The following is a 14,136-nucleotide window of genomic DNA, read 5'->3' as shown; positions in this document are numbered from 1 at the left end:
CTGGTTCCCCACTTCCCTTTATTCCATGGTCTACTGTCCTCTCCTATCAGATTCCATTTTGTTCACCCTTTGCCTCTTCCACCTATCACCTCCCAGTTTCTCTCATCATCTTCCCACTCTCTCTCCCACCCCCCCCCACCACACCAACCCTCCTCCTCACCTGGATTCACCTATCACCTGCTGGCTTGTGCTCCTCCCCCTCCCCCATGCTTTTATTCTGGCATCTGCCATCTTTCTTTCTAGTTCTGATGAAGGGTCTCAACTTGAAACGTCAGCTACTCATTTCCCTCCATAGATGCTGCCTGACCCACTGAGTTCCTCCAGTATTTTGTGTGTGTTGTTCCAGATTTCCAGCATCTGCAGAATCTCTTGTGTATTCATGTTGTCAAATCTGTCTATCTGATAATAGGTGTGCAGTGGTCACCCCGTATTATTAGCATCTTCAACTCGTCAGAATTGGAGTGAAATCAAGTCATCCTCAATCCTGAGGACTGCCCAAGAAGGAGTATCATGTTCCACATTAAGTTGATTCTAGTCAGTTCTAAGAAGAGAGAAGACAAGTAACAGTTTATTAACTGAACCTGCTCTAATGATTTCAGAAAATATAGCTAAATGTTGATCCTTGCTGCTGTATTCTCCCCCTTGAAAGTTCAGCCTTATAAACGGATTGTTCATAATTTAGATTCATATGTTCCAGATTCACCCTTGTTGCTTCTCTTTGATCTCTCATGCTGTCTCTACTACGTCATTGTGCATTGTAAAATACAGCACTGTGCTGCACAACTCATAGAGCTGGAATTCCATGTTTTGAGTTCTGATCAAATACGTGCTTCCAGTGCTTTATTAGGCTTGAACCTCAAAAGATTCTGTTGGCCTACTAATATACTCTTGATAGTACAACTGCAATTGTAGTCCAATGTGGATGAAGCCTAAATAACAATATAGCATATATGCTTTCTCCCTTCCATATAGAAACTATTACTACTATTATAAAGGCAAGTACTGTGATTTATGAAATACTGTAATTTAGTCACCTCTTTGATGCTTTGATCAAGTCAAAAATATTTATGTCATTGTAGATCTGAGTTTGCAATAAAATTATTTAGGAAATATACACTTGCATAATCAGTTGGGTAAGGGTTATTGTCAACCAGGTTTTGAAATTTCCTGTGCAGTTGTTGAATGAGCTAAAAATTCATAAACTATAATCTAAATGCCTTCAAAAGGAAAATCACTGTCACAGTCTGTGTTTGTGAATGGCCTGGGTCATGCTAGTAAAGTAACAGCATGCTGATGCACCTGGATATTAATATGCCAATTGTCCACAAGTTTAAGCAATTAAGAGAGATTCAAATCTTCAGAATTTATGTCTGTATACATGATTCCAGAATTTGTTAGGCAGAAATGGCATCTCATTCTAGTGTTAAGAATTTGACTTTGGTTTATGTATGTTTAAAGTGCTCTCATTTAAAATGTAAATTATTTTTGTAAATAGTTTTTAATTGTTGGAGTTTTTGCACATTGCTCACTGACCTGTGCATGTATGTTTGCCTCATGTTATTGTTGAGATGTGCTTTTTAAAATAGAATTCTTTAAGCATTCACAGGAACAGACATTGAAGGCCAGGCCAGCACTTGTGGTCCATTTTTAATTGTCTTTGAGATGTGGTAGTGAGCTGTTTGGATTACCCATTGCTGTATTTGTTGTGATGGCACTCCCACAGTGCCGTGAAATAGAGAACTCCAAGAATTTGACTCAACAAAGATGAAATTCTAATGCATAGCCAAGCTGAGCTTAGTATGGGCTTTGTTCCCATGCATCTACTGCCCTTGTTGCTCTACAGCTTGTGGGCTTTGGGAAAAGCTGGAGAAGAAACCTGAATGAGTTGCTGCAGTGTATTTGAAAGATGGTATTTGCAGCTCAAGGTTTGTTCTTTGATTCCCATATTATTTAGTGGCATGTATGTAGTTGTTCTCTGAGTCAGTTATGTACCTTGGTTCTTAGTCTGGATATTGGATGTGTGTTTCAGTCTCTGAGTTATGTGTGTATAATCTAGTTCCTGGTCTAGGTGTTAGGTACATATTCACAGAGCACTGCACACATTCTGGTTCTTGGTCTAGGTGTCAGAATGTGTGCACAAAAACCCTCTAAGCTACATGCAACTCGTGATCTTGGCTGAGGTGAAAATCAAAAAACTGCAGATACTGGAAATCAGAAATATAAAGTGCTGGAAACATTCAGCAGGTCAAATGGCATCTGTGGAGAAAGAGAGGTAATGTTTTGGATCAAAGATTCGTCAGCAGAACTAGGAAAGTACGAAAAGAAGTAAGTTTTAAGTTGCCAAGATGGTGGGGCAAAGATGGATAAGACCAAATGAATACATCTAATAGGGTGAGGCCAGATTAGCAAAGGTGTTTCTACTATTTACAAAGCTGTATAGTTAAATGAAAGTAATTAGAGAGAGAGAGCGCAAACAAAGGGAAATATAAAAACTGTCAAAAGCAGGTCAGTGCTGTTGCAGAAGCACGAAACTAAAAAAAGATTGCTGGAAATGCCCTGCAGATCAGAAAGTGTCTGCAGAGAGAGGAAAAAACTGAATGTTAAAAATGGATGACCTTGCAGCAGAACTGACCAATAAAAGCGAATTAGCTGATAATATTGAATTTGATATTAAGTCCCAAAGTCCTCAGATGGAAGACAAGATGCTGTTCTTCATGCTAACATTGGGACGTTGGAATTGTGTAGGAGGCCACTGACGGGGCTGAGAATAAAAGTGACAGGCTTCAGGAGGCTCTGAGTTGCCCCTGCACACTGAAGGAAAATGTTTTACAAAATAGTCACCTACTCATTAATTCTCTGCTCCACCCTGAGCCATTTATTTGGGCCTGCATTTTTCCAATGAGGCTCAAAATTCACTGGATAAAGAACACCTAATCTTCCGTCTGGGCATGCTTCAGCCATTGGGACTCAATGACAATTTCAACAATTCCAGATAACTCACTTTTCCATTTGTATCATTTGCTGTAATTTGTAATATTATCTCCATGTTTCTCTCTCTCTGCAGACGTTGCCTGATCTGCTGCATTCTCCTTTTGGTTTCAGCTCTCAGCAGCAGCTCTAATCCTGCATCTCACAGCTTTTACAAGTTATCTTATTGTTTTGGAGACACAAGAGACTGCAGATACAGGAATATGGAGCAAAAAAACAAACTGCTGGAGGAACTCAGTGGGTCAGGCAGCATCTGTGGAGGGAAATGGACAATCAACGTTTTGGGTTGAGATGCTTCATTTGGACCTTTCATTGAAACGTTGACTGTCCATTTCCCTCTACAGATGCTGCCTGACCTGTTGAGTTCCTCCAGATTGTTTTTTGCTCCCTCATTGTTTTTCTTTCTGTAACTGCCTTCAGCAACCTATCGAACAGCAGATAGCCCTGCTAACAGCAAAATTGAGTACAGGAGTTGGGACCTCGTCTTACAGTTTGGTAAGGCCACATTTGGAGTACTGCGTACAGTTCTGGTTGCCCTATTATAGGAAGGATGCCATTTAGCTGGAAAGGATGCAAAAACATTTGCAAGGATATTACCAAGACTGGAGGGCTTGGGTTATAAGAAGAGGTTGGATAGGCTAGGATTTTTTTTTTCTCTGGAGTGTAGGGAGCTGTGGGGTGACCTTACAGAGATTTATAAAATTATGAGGGGCATGGATAAAATGAATAGCCAAAGTCTTTTCCCCAGGTAGGGAAATCCAAAACTTGACAGGGGAAAAATTTAAAAGGGACCTGAGGGTCAAGTTTTTCCACACACAGGGTGGTGAATATATGAAATGAGGTGGTAGAGGCAGGTACAATTATGACATTTAAAGGGCATTTGGACAGTTACATGGATAGGAAAGGTTTAGAGCCAAATGGGACTAGCTCAGTTAGTTGGCGCAGGGCCTGATTATGTGCTGCCCTGACTCTAATCGTCCCTGATCTCACCCAATCAGAGATAACACTTTTGTCCTATTCACCCCAGCCTTTCTGCCACTGAGAACCGACTTGCTTTCTCACTTTCCCAGGTCACATGAAGGGGCTTCGACCTGAAACGTTGAACCCTGCTTCTTTTTCCACAGATGCTGACTGGCTGGCTGAGTGTTTCCAGCCTTCCTTGGGTCTACGCTGTAGAGAGAGAGGGAGAGAGAGTGTGTGTGTGTGTGCAAAGTCCTTCCCGGGCTGTGCACGTCCTGCGAGAGCGTTGCCCAGCCTGGCGGTGCAGGTGGAGCTGTGGACGGGAGCCAGCGGCCGCGAAGTGTGCGTGAACCAGTGGCTCCAACTCTTCCCCGGTTGTTGGGACAGAGGCCGGTGAGTGTTGGGTCACTATTCTCTCTCTCTCTCTCTCTCTCTCTCTGTGTCCCCTTCCCCCGCCGCCCTCCTTCCTCCGGGGGCGGGGCTGCGCTGCGGTCAACGTCGACGCGGGAACCACAGGCCTCGGCCGAATCCCCGAGCTCGCGTTAAACATTCTCCGGGAAGGAGAGGCCTAACTCGCTGAGGCACAGTGCTGGTGTACGGAAAGTGGGCTGGAAAAGGGGGTGATAGGTAAGAGGCTACTGCATCGATTACACCAAACACTAAGTTTAAATTTAAAAAAAAGTAGACGTGCTCACTTGATCTCGAGTCAAAAAGTTGTAGCTTCAAGCTCCATTCCAGTGAACTTGAGAGTAGAAATTTAGATTCATCCTCCAGTGCATTGCTGAGGGACTGCCACACTATCAGAGCTGCTGTCTCTCTGATGCACTCCCAGGGGCAGTTAAAAGATCCCACTAGCAATTCCTTGAAGCATATTAGAAATTCCTCATCAGTGTTACTAAAGACAAATTACGTGGCCATCACCAAGTTGCCATTTGTGGGCCCTTGTTGTGGGCAAATTGGCTGCTGTGTTCCATACTGTAGAGCAATTACATGGTGGTCCAATGGTTACTGCTGCTGCCACACAATTCCAGGGGGCTGGGTTCAATCCTGATCTTGTATGCTGTGTGAAATTTGCACATTCTCATTGTGACTATGTAGGCTTCCCCTTGGCGCTCCTGTTTCCTCCGACATTTGAAAGACGAAACCCAGACGCTGGGGTTTGACCTGAAATGTTGACAATTCCTCCCCTCCCAACAGATGCTGCTCAACTCACTGAGTTCCTCCAGCAGATTGTTTGTTGCTGTAGATTCCAGCATCTGCAGTCTGTGTGTCCTAAAGACGTGCTGGGTTGATAGGTTAATTGAGTGCTGTAAATTGACGGGTAGTAGGAGAATTGGAGGGAGTTGTTAGGCATGTGAGGGATAACAAATTACTGGGAGATAAATGGGGGACTGGGATTGACACATTGGCTCTGAGAGCTACTATTGACTCTATAGGTTGAATGGCCGCCTTCTGTGTTAGTTAAAAATATGGAATGTACTTAAGTAGTCATCACCTGTTAAAAGCTTAGGGACCCAAACCCATTAATGATGTTGTATGAATGCAAACCATTTACAAAATCATATAAGATATAAGTAGAGGAAGGCCATTTGGTTCATTGATCAGTGGTAGCTTAAAAAAAAGTTAAACTCCGATAGTAGTTATCCAGCTATTCAGAAATCCTGATTGTTCGGCATCTAGCTCACCAGGTGATTCCCTGTCCATTCTCTGGGGCTTTCATTCCTGCACTTCCTATCTACTCAACAGGACCCTAGGTCCCATGCATCCTTTGTACATTCCATGCATTTCCCTTTCTACTCACAGGGGTCTCATTTGGAATTCTTTGAGGAAGTAACAGGCAGGATAGACAAAGGAAAGTCAGTGGACGTTGTTTACTTGGATTTTCAGAAGGCTTTTGACAAGGTACTGCACATGAGGCTGTTAAACTAGGTAGGAGTCCATGGTATTACAGGAAAGGTACTAGAATGGATAGAAGATTGGCTGACTGGTAGAAGGCAAAGAGTGGGAATAAAGGGGGCCTTTTCTGGTTGGCTAATGGTGTTCCGCAGGGGTCAGTGTTGGGTCCACTACTTTTCATGATGTTAATGATCTGGGTGATGGAATTGATGGCTTTGTGGCCAAGTTTGCGGATGATACAAAGATAGGTGGAGGGTAAGGTGGTGTTGAGGAAGCAGGGAGTCTGCAGAAGGACTTGGACAGGTTGGGAGAATGGGCAAAGAAGTGGCAGATGGAATACAGGAAAATCTATGGTCATGCACTTGGTAGAAGGAATAAAGGAGTAGACTATTTTTTAAATGGGGAGCCAATTCAGTAATTGGAGGTTCAAAGGGACTTGGAAGTCCTAGTGCAGGATTCCCTAAAGGTCAATTTTCAGGTTGAGTCGGTAGTAAGGAAGGCAAATGCAGTGTTAGCATTCATTTTGAGAGGACTAGAATATAAAAGCAAGGATGTAATGCTGAGGCTTTATCAGGTGTTGGTCAGACCAGATTTGGAGTATTGTGAGCAGTTTTGTGCCCCATATCTAAGGAAGGATGTGCCAGCATTGGATAGGATCCAGAGCCAGTTTACAAGAACGATCCCGGGAATGAAAGGGTTAATGTATGAGGAGCATTTGATGGCTCTGGGCCTGTATTTGCTGGAGTTTTAAAGGATGAGGGGGGATCTCATTGAAACCTACCGAATATTGAAAGGCCTGGATAGGGTGGATGTGGAGAGGATGTTTCCGGTCGTGGGAGAGCCTAAGACCAGCGGGCACAGCCTCAGAATAGAAGGATGTCCCTTTAGAACAGAGATGAGGAATTTCTTTAGCCAGAGGGTGGTGAATCTATGGAATTCATTGCCACAGATGGCTGTGGGGGCCAAGTCATTGGGTATATTTAAAGCAGAGGTTGATGGGTTCTTGATTAGTAAGGGTGTCAAAGGTTATGGGGACAAGGCAAGAGAATGGGGTTGAGAGGGAAAAATAAATCAGCCATGATCGAATGGTGGAGCAGACACGATGGACCGAATGGCCTGGTTCTGCTCCTGTGTCTTATAGTCTTATAATTCCCACGTTCTGCATCCATTTGCTGGGGCACTGATTCCCACACTCTATTTGAACTTGCCTGAATCTGTTTCCCACACTCCCTTTAAATTTACTGGGGCATTGTTTCCTGTGCTCCCTTTAAGCTTACCAGATTCACTGGAAAATGTATTATTCCATTGTGTAACATTTAAAGAAAAAGTGAATTAGATGCGTTTTAGAACATTAAGGGAATAACATTTGATAGTCTGAAAAATCTGTTAATCCAGCACCTTCAAAGTCCTGAACGTGCCGGATCAGCAGAGTTTTAGTGTATTGAGCCTGACCTCATTTTCTAGATCTCACTCTGTAGTCTTGATAGTTCCAACGCATCAAATATTCACACAGATCTTTTTTAAAGGTGAAAGATTACTGTCTTAGCTATTCAATGAGTACCTTCACCACTAAAAACAAGTCCTGAATTTCTCTCTCATTCTTCTATTATCTTGAATCTAAGTTACTTAATTATTGACATCTCTGTGAAGGGAAATTGGTTCTTCCAATTCAGCCCATCCAAGCCCCTAATAATTTTATACCCTTCAATATATCTGCTCTAAGTAAGCCTCCTCTGTGCCAAAGAAAGCAACTCCAGCCAAACTGGTCATTCCTCACAACGAAACTTTTATTCCTGGCTAAATCTTTGTAAATCTCTTCTGCACTCTCTTAAGTACTATCATTCATTCTTCATCTGGTGAGCAGAGTAGTATACTTCAGCTCTAGTTTTAACTTGTTGCCAAGATTTTACAGTAGTTGGAAGAAATTCCACATAAAATCCATTCTTAACTTTAGTAAGGGTATAGAGATTTTTGCTGTATTGCTTAGAAGTACAGATATTTATTTTTAAACCACATTAAGAAGGTACAAAAGGAGAAAGATTTGCAATGTTGCAAAATCTTGAGGCACTTTTGTCTAACTTGCCATTCCAGAGAAGTCAATTGGGAAATAAAAACCTAGTACTGGGCCTATTTATCAGTGATGTGAATGATTAAGTGATAACCACATAGACACCATGGCCAAGAAAGCTCACCAGCACCTCTGCTTCCTCAGGAGGCTAAAGAAATTTGGCATGTCCCTTATGACACTCACCAATTTTTATTGATACACCATAGAAAGCATCCTATCTGGATGCATCACAGCTTGGTACAGTAACTGTTCTGCCCGGGACCACAAGAAACTGCAGACAGTTGTGGACACAGCCCAGCACATCACACTGCCTCGGTAAAGAAGCCAGCATAATCAAAGACCCCACCCACCCAGGTCATTCTCTCTTCTCCCCTCTCCCATTGGGCAGAAGATACAAAAGCCTGAAAGCACATACCACCAGGCTCAAGGACAGCTTCTATCCCACTGTTATAAGACTATTAAATGGTCCCCTAAATAAGATAGACTGTTAACCTCACAATCTCCCCTGTTTATGACCTTGCACCTTATTGTCTACCTACACTGCACTTTCTCTGTAGCTGTGACACTTTGCTCTGCATTCTGTATTGTTATACCTTGTGGTACCTCAATGCACTGTGTAATGAATTGATCTGTATGAACGGTATGCAAGACAAGTTTTTCACTGTACCGTGGTCCAAGTGACAATAATAAAGCAATTCCAATGTCAACTGTCACTGAAGAGGATGAACCAAGTAATTGTTTAATGTATAAAAAGTTAAGAATGACAAAAGAAACATCCTTGGCTATCAGGTTCACCATGTTTGTACACTGCTGTGTCTTTGATACAACACAATGTGGAGAGCTGAGGAAAATTTTGATGATCAGCTGAATTTCCATGTTCACTTGAGATATCAAGCAATGAATAAAGGTCTTTTTACAATTTAATGTTTGTACTTGTTACAGTTGTAGTTCTGCCAGTGCTGACTTGTGTTTGCACCTCACTTGTGTATATATAAATTTGAGCTTTCTGTTTATGGCAATGGTTATGGAATTGTAAAGTTCGTGTGAGTGAATTGAACAGGAGAGTGTGATTAAACAGATACTGAATAGCTTGTTTCTGAGCTGTAATGTTCAGCGGATGTATTGAGATCCTTCCACAGCCTCAGTCCTCCTCATTTCCGCAACCTCTGAGATTTCTGCATTTCTCCAGTTCTGTTCTCAAGTACATCCCCAATTTAAAAAAAACACCTGCACCTTCAGCTGCCTCAGTCCTTAGCTCCAACGTACCCTCTCTCTTCTCCTTGAAGGTGCTTTTTAAAGCCTGAAGTTCAAAAATACTGCAGATGATGGAAACTTGAAATACAGTCCTGCCCAGGTTACAGCAGGATTCTGTTCCTGTGAAATGTTTCGTATGTTGGAAATGTGGCCACGAACTGAGCTCCCAGGCATCAGAAGATGCCTGCGGCGCCGCAGCAGCTGGCAAATCCATCCTCCCAGTCTACCAAACGCTCGTTCGTTTGTACAAGCTGTACATAAATCGGGTGTTCGTAACTGGAGTAGGACCTGTAAAAACAAAAATAACTGGAAACACTCAGCAGGTCAGGCAGCATCTGTGGAAGGAGAATTGGAGAACATTTCAGGTCCAGGTCCCTTTGTCAGAACTTGGAAAGAGAGAAAAACAATTTAGGAGGAAAGATGGGGGAGGGATGGTTAGAACAAAGGGAATCTATCAAATAGGCTGAGTCCAAATGGGATAATGGGGGCCATTATAAACACATTATGCTTCTTTGTCTGTGTCATTTGTAGTGCACGGTGAGGCAGTGAGACAAACCAAGCAGGCCAGGTTATATGAAAAAAATAAGAAAAACTGAGCCAAAATAATGACACATAGACATGACCAGTTCTGATCCAGAAAAATAGAGCACGTTATCTAAAGTTGCTGAATTCAATATTGAGTTGGGAAGGCTGCAACATGTCCCACCGGAAGATGAGGTGTTGTACCTCAAACTTATGTTGGGCCTTATTGTAACAGTGCAGGGGGACAGACAGTGCAGAGGCAGAAAGGTCAAGAGTGGGGCAGAGAGTTAAAATGGCAGCAACCAGAAGCTCAGGGTCATTCCTGCGGATTGGGCGCAGGTACTTTGCATCGTGATCACCCAACTTGCATTTGGCTCCTCCCATGTAGAGGAGACCACATTTTGAACACCGAATATTTGAAGAAGTGCAAGTGAATTGCTGCTCCACCTGAGAAGGCGGGCAGGGTCCCTGGATGGTGAAAGGACAGATGAAACAAAAATGAAAAAAATGCAGGAAAACCTCAGCATGTCAGGCAGCATCTGTGGAAAGAGAAGTAGTCAATATTTCGGGTTTGGGACCCTTCTTCAGAACTGGGAAAGAGGGAGATTCAATGGATATGCAAGAGACTGCAGATGCTGGAATCTGGAGTGACAAAGAATCTGCTGGAGGAACTTGATGAGTTGAGCAGCATCTGTGGGAGGAAAGGAATTGTCAACGTGTCGGGTCGAAACCTTGCATCAGGACTTCGATGCAGGATTTCAACCTGAAATGTCAATAATTCCTTTACTCCCACAGATGCTGCTCAACCCACTGAGTACCTCCAGCAGACTGTTTGTTGTGAGAGAGAAGCAAGTGGGCTTTTAGTAGGAGGGAAGGTTGGGGGAGGGATGTATGGAACAAAGGGAATGTCTGTGATAGGATGAGTCAAAATGGCTTTTTGAAGACAGTTAACAACACATTAAACTTGTAAGTCTGTGTAAAGAGTTGTGATTGTTAAGGTGGTGGGACTTGGCCGACAGTCTAGACCTATGTGTGTTGGATAAGAAAAAAAATGGAAAATGCTGGAAAAGCTGAGCAGGTCAGGCAGAATATGTGTAAAGTTGATGTATCAGATAAGGAACCCTTGATCAGATCTGAAACGGAGAAATAACATAGTCTGGCTAGTAACAAAAAGTGGGTGAAACCACGGGGATTTCTCTGACAGAGTGAACACATGTGGCAGATGGGATAAGGTACTATGGTGTGTAATTTGTCACTGATGTGGTTCTGGCAGACTAGGACATGTTAATGTGCCAGAACCACATGAACAACCAAAGCTGCCTGACTGGCTAAGGTTTTCCAGCCTTTTCTGTTTTTATAACTGCAGGAGATGCAACATTTTGTCTTTTTGCTGTAAATTAAAATTTAAAAAAACTACAGATGCTGGAAATCAGAAAGTGCCATTAAACAGGAAGTGGTTGGTGGAGATGGAAGAGAGAGTTGCAAAGGGAGCGATCCCTTCAAAAGGATAGGGGAAGGGAAAATGCCTCCGATGGTGGAATCTTGTTGGAACTGGTGGAAGTTGAGAAGGAACATCTGTTCAATATGGATTGGAAGGTGTGGATCTGAGGAATGCTGTACTTGCTCTGCCTAGATGAAAAGATGAGAGTGGAGGTGCAGGAAATAGATGCAATGCAGTCAAATGCTCTGTCCACTATGGTGGAGGAGAAGCCATGGTTCAGGGAAAAGGAAGACATTTCAGAGTTATCTGAAATGTGGAATGTCTCATTAGAGTAAATGTGACAGAGTCGGAGGAACTGGGATAATGGAATAGAGACCTCACGGGAGGGAGGGCACCCTACTATTTGCGCTTATGGTTCTCTGCCAAAGTTTGTTTGATAGTGCACCAGTGAAATGTTTTGGGTTGTTTTACTCAGTTAAAGATGCAGTATAAATGCCTCTGCTCTGCTCCTTCCCCCATCTACTTCTAGTTCCACATCCCACCTTGCACCTCCACCAGCCCCCCTTATCCCCCCACCCCCACCCTGACCTCTCCTCCTCGTCCCCCTGTGATCCACCTCCTATCCTACATCTCTCTTTTCACCCCTTTACCACTCCCAACCCCTCTCACCAACCCAGCCCCCCACCCTTCCTCTTCTAGCCCCAACTCTAACCCCTGGCGACTCTTTACCATCCCCCCTGACCTCCCCCTCTCCGAGGCTGAGCGGTCTTCTCAGCAAAGGCCTCACCTTCCTACCTCTAAACCTCCACCTCAATGAATTCCGTGTCCGGCACGATGCCGAGCTCTTTTCCTGCTGCCTCCGCACCTTCTTCAATAAAGATTTCTCTCCCCCCTCCTAATGACCCGTTTCCCACCTCCAGCCCTTTTTGTTCAACTGGTCTCCCCCACCGGGACTGTTACCTTCCCTGGACCTATTCATAGCCAACTGTCAGCGTGACATCAGCCATCTTGACTTTTCTGCCCCTCTCCAACCTCACCCCTTCTGAATCCTCTGCTCGCCACTCCCTCTGCACTAACCCTGACATTGTCATCGAACTAGCCAACAAAGGTGGTGTCGTGGTAGTCTGGCATACTGACCTCTACCTTGCAGAGGCCAGATGCCAACTCTCAGACACTTCCTCCTACCTACCCCTGAATCATGACCCCAACACCGAGGACTACCAAGACATTATCTCCTGCACCATCACTGACCTCATCACCTCAGGAGGTCTCCCTCCGACAGCTACCAACGTGATAGTCCCGCAACCTAGGACTGCCCATTTCTATCTCCTCCCCAAAATCCACAAGAAGGACTGTCCCAGCAGACCTATTGCCTCCAAATGCTCTTGCCCCACGGAGCTCGTATCCTCCTACCTGGACACCATCCTGTCCCCCCGGTCCAATCCCTTCCCACCTACGTCTGTGACACATCACACGCTCTCCAACTCTTTCATAGCTTTAAGTTCTCCGGCACGCACAACCTCATCTTCACTATGGATGTCCAGTCCCTATATACCTCCGTTCCCCATCATGATGGCCTCATCACCCTCCGCTTCTTCCTTGACCAGAGACAGAACCAGTCCCCTTCCACTAACACTCTCCTCTGCCTGGTTGAACTTGTCCTCACCCTTAATAACTTACCTTTCGATTCCTCTCACTTTCTACAGACCAAGGGCATAGCCATGGGCACTCACATGGGCCCCAGCTATGCCTGCCTCTTTGGCTATGTTGAACAGTCTCTGTTCCAAGCTTACTCCAGCCCCGTTCCTCAACTTTTTCTCCACTATATGGATGACTGCATTGGTGCCACCTCTTGTACCTGTGCGGAACTTGACAGTTTCACAAATTTTGCCACAAATTTTCACCCAGCTCTCCAATTCACGGACTATCTCCGACACCTCTCTCTCCTTCCTCAATATTTCTGTCTCCATCTCAGGAGATTCCTTATCCACTGACATCTTCTACAAGCCCACTGATGCCCACAGCTACCTCGATTACAGCTCCTCCCACCCTGTCTCTTGCAAGGGCACTATCCCTTTTTCTCAATTTATCTGCCTCCGTCGCATCTGCTCCCATGAGGCTTTCTACTCCAGAACATCGGAGATGTCCAACTTCTAACCGGGGCTTCCCCCCAACTATGGTCAAGAGAGCTCACACCCACATCTCTGCTATTTCCTGCACCTCTGCTCTCACCCCCACTCCTCCCAGACCCAACAGGGATAGGGTCCCCCTTGTCCTCACATTTCATCCCACCAGCCTACATATACAACGCATCATTCCCCACCACTTCCGCCATCTCCAATGGAACCCCACCACCAAGCATATCGTCCCCTTTCCACCCCTTTCTGCCTTTCACAGGGACCGCTTTCTCCCCGACTCCATTGTTCACTCCTCCCCACCCCCCTCACCCTCCACCACCCATCCTGCTCCCACCCTGGGAACTTCCCACTGCCCCCGCCATAGGTGCAACACCTGCCCCTACATCACCTCCATCCAGGGACCTAAACGGTCCTTTCTGATGAGACAGAGATTCACCTGCACCACCCTTAATATCATCTACTGCATTTGGTGCTCCAAACGTGGCCTCCTCTACATTGGTGAGACCAAACGCAGACTAGGTGACCATTTCACAGAACACCTGCGCTCTGTCTGTAACTACGATCTGCATCTCCCTGTTGCCAGTCACTTCAACTCCCCCTCCCACACTATCACAGATATGTCAGTCCTCGGCCTCCTCCACTGCCAGGAGAGTTCCAAGCACCTCATTTTCTGTCTTGAAGCCTTGCAGCCTAACGGCATGAGCATTGAATTCTCCCACTTTAGGTATTCCCTTACATCCCCCCCCCAACCCCCACCATGCTTTTTCTCTTCTTCCCTTTCCTAGCCTTTTTTTCCTTTCTCTTCTTACCTTTGACCCATCCCCTGGTGGATCTGCTCTCCCCTCCTCCCCCGCACCTGCCTGTCACTA

At 44.8% G+C, this 14,136-nt stretch overlaps 1 protein-coding gene across 5 annotated transcripts in view; it reads left to right on the top strand.

Moving 5' to 3' along the window:
- Nucleotides 1-4,074: 4,074 nt before the first annotated feature.
- mtg2 (mitochondrial ribosome-associated GTPase 2) overlaps nt 4,075-14,136 on the top strand; it is a 46,338-nt gene continuing 36,276 nt past the window's right edge. For 4 of the 5 annotated variants that reach the window (XM_052031653.1, XM_052031651.1, XM_052031649.1 and 1 more), the window contains exon 1: nt 4,075-4,341. The gene's annotated coding sequence lies outside the window, so the exon portion shown is untranslated. Of the gene's footprint in view, nt 4,342-4,445; nt 4,576-14,136 lie in introns of those variants that run through there. The other variant, XM_052031650.1, reaches the window with a different exon arrangement.

Source organism: Pristis pectinata, chromosome 16 (genome assembly GCF_009764475.1).
Source record: "Pristis pectinata isolate sPriPec2 chromosome 16, sPriPec2.1.pri, whole genome shotgun sequence".
Classification (NCBI taxonomy): Eukaryota; Metazoa; Chordata; class Chondrichthyes; order Rhinopristiformes; family Pristidae; genus Pristis; species Pristis pectinata.
This window is presented reverse-complemented; position numbering and strand designations above follow the sequence as displayed.